Source organism: Daucus carota, chromosome 1 (genome assembly GCF_001625215.2).
Source record: "Daucus carota subsp. sativus chromosome 1, DH1 v3.0, whole genome shotgun sequence".
Lineage (NCBI taxonomy): Eukaryota > Viridiplantae > Streptophyta > Magnoliopsida > Apiales > Apiaceae > Daucus > Daucus carota.
Window position 1 is genome coordinate 9,976,527 of NC_030381.2, and position 6,738 is coordinate 9,983,264.

General features: G+C 34.6%; 2 long non-coding RNA genes across 3 annotated transcripts; both read right to left on the minus strand.

Annotated features, from left to right (window-relative positions):
• Positions 1–272: 272 nt before the first annotated feature.
• LOC135150795 (uncharacterized) lies at positions 273–907 on the minus strand. Its single transcript, XR_010289071.1, has 2 exons — positions 848–907; positions 273–479 (listed from the first exon to the last, which is right to left on the minus strand). It is a non-coding gene; the product is annotated as an uncharacterized LOC135150795 (long non-coding RNA).
• A 3,673-nt stretch (positions 908–4,580) lies between these two features.
• On the minus strand, positions 4,581–6,501 carry LOC135150796 (uncharacterized). Of its 2 annotated transcripts, none has more exons than XR_010289072.1 (3): positions 6,370–6,501; positions 5,156–5,212; positions 4,581–4,787 (listed from the first exon to the last, which is right to left on the minus strand). It is a non-coding gene; the product is annotated as an uncharacterized LOC135150796 (long non-coding RNA). The 2 variants fall into 2 exon arrangements; XR_010289073.1 differs by having other exon boundaries at positions 5,156–5,215; positions 6,370–6,462.
• Positions 6,502–6,738: the final 237 nt, after the last annotated feature.

Consider the following 6,738-nt stretch of genomic DNA (forward strand, 5'->3'; position numbering starts at 1 on the left):
AGCACAAAACAAAAATATGCATGAATGCAACTATATGTATGCAACGACCCCCTTTACGATACTAAACCAACCAACACTTGACAAATCCACATATGCAGTTAGGCGAATAAAGGTCAGTCAGCTCACGCAAATCAACATACAACTTGAGACATGGTGTGTGAAAATGCTTAGCAGACATGCTTCGAAACTAGGTCAATCATGTGACGCCCCCGGCCCGGGATGACCTCAGCAACCCGACCCGGGGGTGCCATTCTACTGAACACACCGAAATATATCTTTATAATCATAAACTTGATATAATTTAAAAGCATATTTTACCTTACATCAGAGTCTTACATCACTCTTCTAAAAGTTCACTAATATTTCTTTCGATTACATAATACTTCTACTAAACTTCTACTTGCAAATCCAACCAAGTCTAGCACTTCATTTCATCACACTTTTATCCTTGCCTGAATATTCTTCTCCAGAATTCTTTCCTGTAAAGTTAGTACATACAAAGGAATGAGCTCATAAAGCTCAGTAAGCATATATGTACATTTCAACTGAGTTTTATTCACAAAACTTGGTGAAGCAAATCAATATTTCATCAGAGTCATCAAAACAGTTTCACACACCAAGATGAGTATGAGTATGAGTATTCAAGCACGATAAGTTCATCAATTCATCAAGTTGGGATCCCGGCCAGCTAAACAATTGGTTTAGCTTTGCTTCCAATAAGGAAGCATCATCATCAGTTCATCAGGTATCAATGCAAGAATACTCATTTCTCATTAGAAAATCATCAATAAAATATTCATCAAAACATCGCAAGATATCCACAGTGAAGGGTACAGTATATACTTACAGTGCACCACGTTCCAATTTAAGTTGAATAATCAAGCTCGTCTTCTAGATAATCAATCTTTAATGTCACAAAATAATAAATTTAGAAATCTTGTCTTAAAATGATGATCACGTAAAATCTACTTATAATTCCCCATTTAATATTTACTTAGATCGTTTCTCATTTATTATTGATTTAAGTAAAATATTTGTTACTAACTCATGTTATTACCCCAGAATCTTATTATTCTAAATAACCCCTTTTTATTCAATTATTAACTTAAATTCACTAATAAATTTATTTAATATCTCTTGTACCCAACATTAGGCTCCACCATTAAATCCGAAATAATATTTACTTAAACTTTCATGTTTTACACTTTTACTAATTCCCTCGTTTAATCCCTCAAATTAATTAAATACCAATTTTCAATATTCTAGCCAATCACAAACTGCCACGTCATCATCTTCTCCAACACACCCATCTCATTTTCTCTCTCCCCGAAGTCAACACTCATGGCCAAACTTTGACCAAGCATTACTCTCTCATTTTTCATCCAAATCATGTGATTCTAGAGTCCATTCCATCTAATTTTTCACAAGGAATCCAAATATGAATTTTATTTTACGATTCAACATCAAATTCATGCACAACAGCTTATTTATCAGAACCCGTTTTTTTTTTTAATTAAATTACTAAACTTCCCTTCTCCCTCATCTCTGCTCTTTTCCTCCACAATCCAACACCACCACTGCCGGCCGGTAATATCTCCGACGGCTGCCACCTTCCTCTCCTCTCCAATCCAACCCCCCCCCCTCTCTCTCTCTCTACTGCAGCCTTGTTACCGCCGCGAACCGATGCCGACGGCAACGCCGTGGCTGGCTCCGGCCTCCCTTCTCTTCCGTCAATCTCTCACAGCGTATCCTTCCTCCGAACAAGACAAATCCCACCTTTCATTCATTTAATTACCAACAACAATCAAGAAGCCCCAAATTGTAGCCAGGAACCCTAACCCTAAATAATATGAATTTGGGTGAAATACAAAATCCCACACCAATAAAGTAGATGCTGCCATCTTATTATGTGAAGTTGTTCATTTGTTTATAAAACTAGCAGTGAAAAGGAATAGGAGAAGGGATCACACGAGTAAGGACTAAGGTATCTCCATTAAAAGCAATTAAAAAAACAGAATTTACATTAATATTAAATAGAGAAAGATGAATTAAGGTTTAGATACCTTGCTAAACTAAATCTTTTGAAATCAAAATCTCCTCCTTAACTCTTTACTCCTGATCTCCTCCTCTGCTCTCACCAATGTCTCTTATTTTATGTATATAAAGAAAACGAAAGTAGCTATCTTTTGGCTTTTTATAGCAATTATTAATCACAATTAGTTCCTTAATGGTGTAATTAACTAACTACTAATTACTAGGTTGCTTGGTCACCAATTTGGATTACTTGGGTGCCAAGTAACGCTACGAGCCTCCATAATTTGTTTCGTTTATGAATTATTATTCCTGAACCAGGTTCTAATAACGTGATCATTTACTCATTTCGGTCTTTAATTATCAAAAATATTTACGTAAATAATGAAATATTGAACACCAAAATTAAATAAATTATTACTTATAATATTCTCTGATTAATCCTCAACTTTATAAAATAATCGAGATAAAATAACCATCTCAATTAAGACGTATTATTTACTCGTGAGTCATTAAATACATAATTATTCACGTCTAATAGATTTTTGTATAAACGCAGCTCTCGGTTTAACGTACATATCTAAACATTACCATCCCACACAATATAACCCACATGTTTTCTAGCATTCTCGAAACTATAATATCTTAATTAATACTCCTGCATCATTATTTTTTATTAACTATGAGACTAATAAATAGTCTTTTCGCACAATAAATAATTAAATTAAATAAACGCATTTCTTTTACGTATCTGTGAATTTCACGGGTGTTACATTCTTCCCTCCTTAAAGGATTTCGTCCTCGGAATCCCGATTAATGCTAAACAACTATTGGTAGCTTTTTCTCATTACATCTTCTAATTCCCACGTAACTTCTTTCGATTAACTCTGGTTGCACTAACTTCTCATAAATCCTTCCCTCCTTATGCTTTGAATTCTTAACTTCTAATCCTAGCTTTTCCCTTTCCTGAATCAATTCCTTTGATAAAAACATAACATTAACTCTTTCTTTTCTATTAATGCATTAGCAACATTGGCTTTCCATGGGCGATTGTTAATCGTACCCTCATAGTCCTTTATCAATTCTAACCATCTCATTTGTCTCATATTTAACTCTTTTTGAGTAAACAAGTATTTTAAACTCTTATGATAAGTAATATCTCACACTTCTCACCATACAAATAAGGTCGCCAAATCTTTAAAACAGATACTATAGTAGTTAATTTTAGGTCCTGAGTAGGATATCTCAATTTGTGGTTCTTAAGTTGTCTACAAGCATATGCTATCACTTTTCCATGTTTCATAAGAACACATCATGTTCATAAGATCTATAAATACTATGGATGCATTAATCAATCCAAAAACATCTCTTAAAAATTCACAATGTTCATGTCGGGTCCTAAAGACCATCTTAGGTACATTTTTAGGCCTGATCTTTAATTGATGGTATTCAGATCTCAAGTCTATCTTAGAAAGTAAGATGTTTCCTTCAATTGGTCAAACAAATCATCAGCCCTAGGGAAAATTTCGTATTATTTAACTCGTAATAATCGATGTGGCATCCTTCAAATCCGGGGGTCTATATCTGACGTCACCATACAACACCTTCCTAAAACATTTTTAAAAGAAGAATCGTATTTTTGAAAAGAACAAAATCAAAGAATTTGAAATATGAGTATTTTGAGAAGAACTCAAAGGAAATAAGAATTTCAAAAACTTTCTTCGATAGAATTCTTTCACAGTGGTAATCACCGATCACAGAGGTTTCAAAATAGATTTCATTTAAAATAAAAGGATGATTGGGAGACCAATATGATCAAATGAACTAAGTGTTGCGTGTCCAAATTAAGACACTACTAAAGGTTGTTAACCTTCTTGTAATCACAACACACACAAGTGATGGCGTCCCATCTAACTCCTATCACATAGACAGGTATACCTTGTGTCCCCTATAATTAGGGTTGTTCATCCCAATCGGATTGAAGAAATATCAAGGAAATAACATTTTTCTCAAAGATTTTATTTTGAACGGTTATTACACAACTTGGACAAACTTGATCTACTATAATTACTTCCTAGTCAGCTATTTCTATATCACACTAGACTCTTATATAGCTTGCTTAGCCTCCCACCAATAATTAGCCTCTCCATTAAGCATATTAGCATCAAGATAGTTTTCTTATCCTTTTCCACCCAACTATTCCAAAAGTCTTCTTTATTTCTCTTAGCCATATCTGGGCCCCAACGGGATCTACAGTCCCTTTGACTCTAGGGGTTCCAACTATAGTAAGTACTAAACACATAGTTTATCCACACATTCACAACTAAGATTCATATATCCCCTAAACCTCTTTTCTAACTTAAAATCACACTAGTCTAAAGTCTTAATCCAACTTTTGCCGATTCTCGAACCTATAGCTCTGATACCACCTGTATTCTGATTTCAATAACTTATAACCTGAAGCTCTGACACCACCTGTGACGCCCCCGGCCCGGGATGACCTCAGCAACCCGACCCGGGGGTGCCATTCTACTGAACACACCGAAATATATCTTTATAATCATAAACTTGATATAATTTAAAAGCATATTTTACCTTACATCAGAGTCTTACATCACTCTTCTAAAAGTTCACTAATATTTCTTTCGATTACATAATACTTCTACTAAACTTCTACTTGCAAATCCAACCAAGTCTAGCACTTCATTTCATCACACTTTTATCCTTGCCTGAATATTCTTCTCCAGAATTCTTTCCTGTAAAGTTAGTACATACAAAGGAATGAGCTCATAAAGCTCAGTAAGCATATATGTACATTTCAACTGAGTTTTATTCACAAAACTTGGTGAAGCAAATCAATATTTCATCAGAGTCATCAAAACAGTTTCACACACCAAGATGAGTATGAGTATGAGTATTCAAGCACGATAAGTTCATCAATTCATCAAGTTGGGATCCCGGCCAGCTAAACAATTGGTTTAGCTTTACTTCCAATAAGGAAGCATCATCATCAGTTCATCAGGTATCAATGCAAGAATACTCATTTCTCATTAGAAAATCATCAATAAAATATTCATCAAAACATCGCAAGATATCCACAGTGAAGGGTACAGTATATACTTACAGTGCACCACGTTCCAATTTAAGTTGAATAATCAAGCTCGTCTTCCAGATAATCAATCTTCTATGTCACAAAATAATAAATTTAGAAATCTTGTCTTAAAATGATGATCACGTAAAATCTACTTATAATTCCCCATTTAATATTTACTTAGATCGTTTCTCATTTATTATTTATTTAAGTAAAATATTTGTTACTAACTCATGTTATTACCCCAGAATCTTATTATTCTAAATAACCCCTTTTTATTCAATTATTAACTTAAATTCACTAATAAATTTATTTAATATCTCTTGTACCCAACATTAGGCTCCACCATTAAATCCGAAATAATATTTACTTAAACTTTCATGTTTTACACTTTTACTAATTCCCTCGTTTAATCCCTCAAATTAATTAAATACCAATTTTCAATATTCTAGCCAATCACAAACTGCCACGTCATCATCTTCTCCAACACACCCATCTCATTTTCTCTCTCCCCGAAGTCAACACTCATGGCCAAACTTTGACCAAGCATTACTCTCTCATTTTTCATCCAAATCATGTGATTCTAGAGTCCATTCCATCTAATTTTTCACAAGGAATCCAAATATGAATTTTATTTTACGATTCAACATCAAATTCATGCACAGCAGCTTATTTATCAGAACCCGTTTTTTTTTTTAATTAAATTACTAAACTTCCCTTCTCCCTCATCTCTGCTCTTTTCCTCCACAATCCAACACCACCACTGCCGGCCGGTAATATCTCCGACGGCTGCCACCTTCCTCTCCTCTCCAATCCAACCCCCCCCCCCCTCTCTCTCTACTGCAGCCTTGTTACCGCCGCGAACCGATGCCGACGGCAACGCCGTGGCTGGCTCCGGCCTCCCTTCTCTTCCGTCAATCTCTCACAGCGTATCCTTCCTCCGAACAAGACAAATCCCACCTTTCATTCATTTAATTACCAACAACAATCAAGAAGCCCCAAATTGTAGCCGGGAACCCTAACCCTAAATAATATGAATTTGGGTGAAATACAAAATCCCACACCAATAAAGTAGATGCTGCCATCTTATTATGTGAAGTTGTTCATTTGTTTATAAAACTAGCAGTGAAAAGGAATAGGAGAAAGGATCACGCGAGTAAGGACTAAGGTATCTCCATTAAAAGCAATTAAAAAAACAGAATTTACATTAATATTAAATAGAGAAAGATGAATTAAGGTTTAGATACCTTGCTAAACTAAATCTTTTGAAATCAAAATCTCCTCCTTAACTCTTTACTCCTGATCTCCTCCTCTGCTCTCACCAATGTCTCTTATTTTATGTATATAAAGAAAACGAAAGTAGCTATCTTTTGGCTTTTTATAGCAATTATTAATCACAATTAGTTCCTTAATGGTGTAATTAACTAACTACTAATTACTAGGTTGCTTGGTCACCAATTTGGATTACTTGGGTGCCAAGTAACGCTACGAGCCTCCATAATTTGTTTCGTTTATGAATTATTATTCCTGAACCAGGTTCTAATAACGTGATCATTTACTCATTTCGGTCTTTAATTATCAAAAATATTTACGTAAATAATGAAATATTGAACACC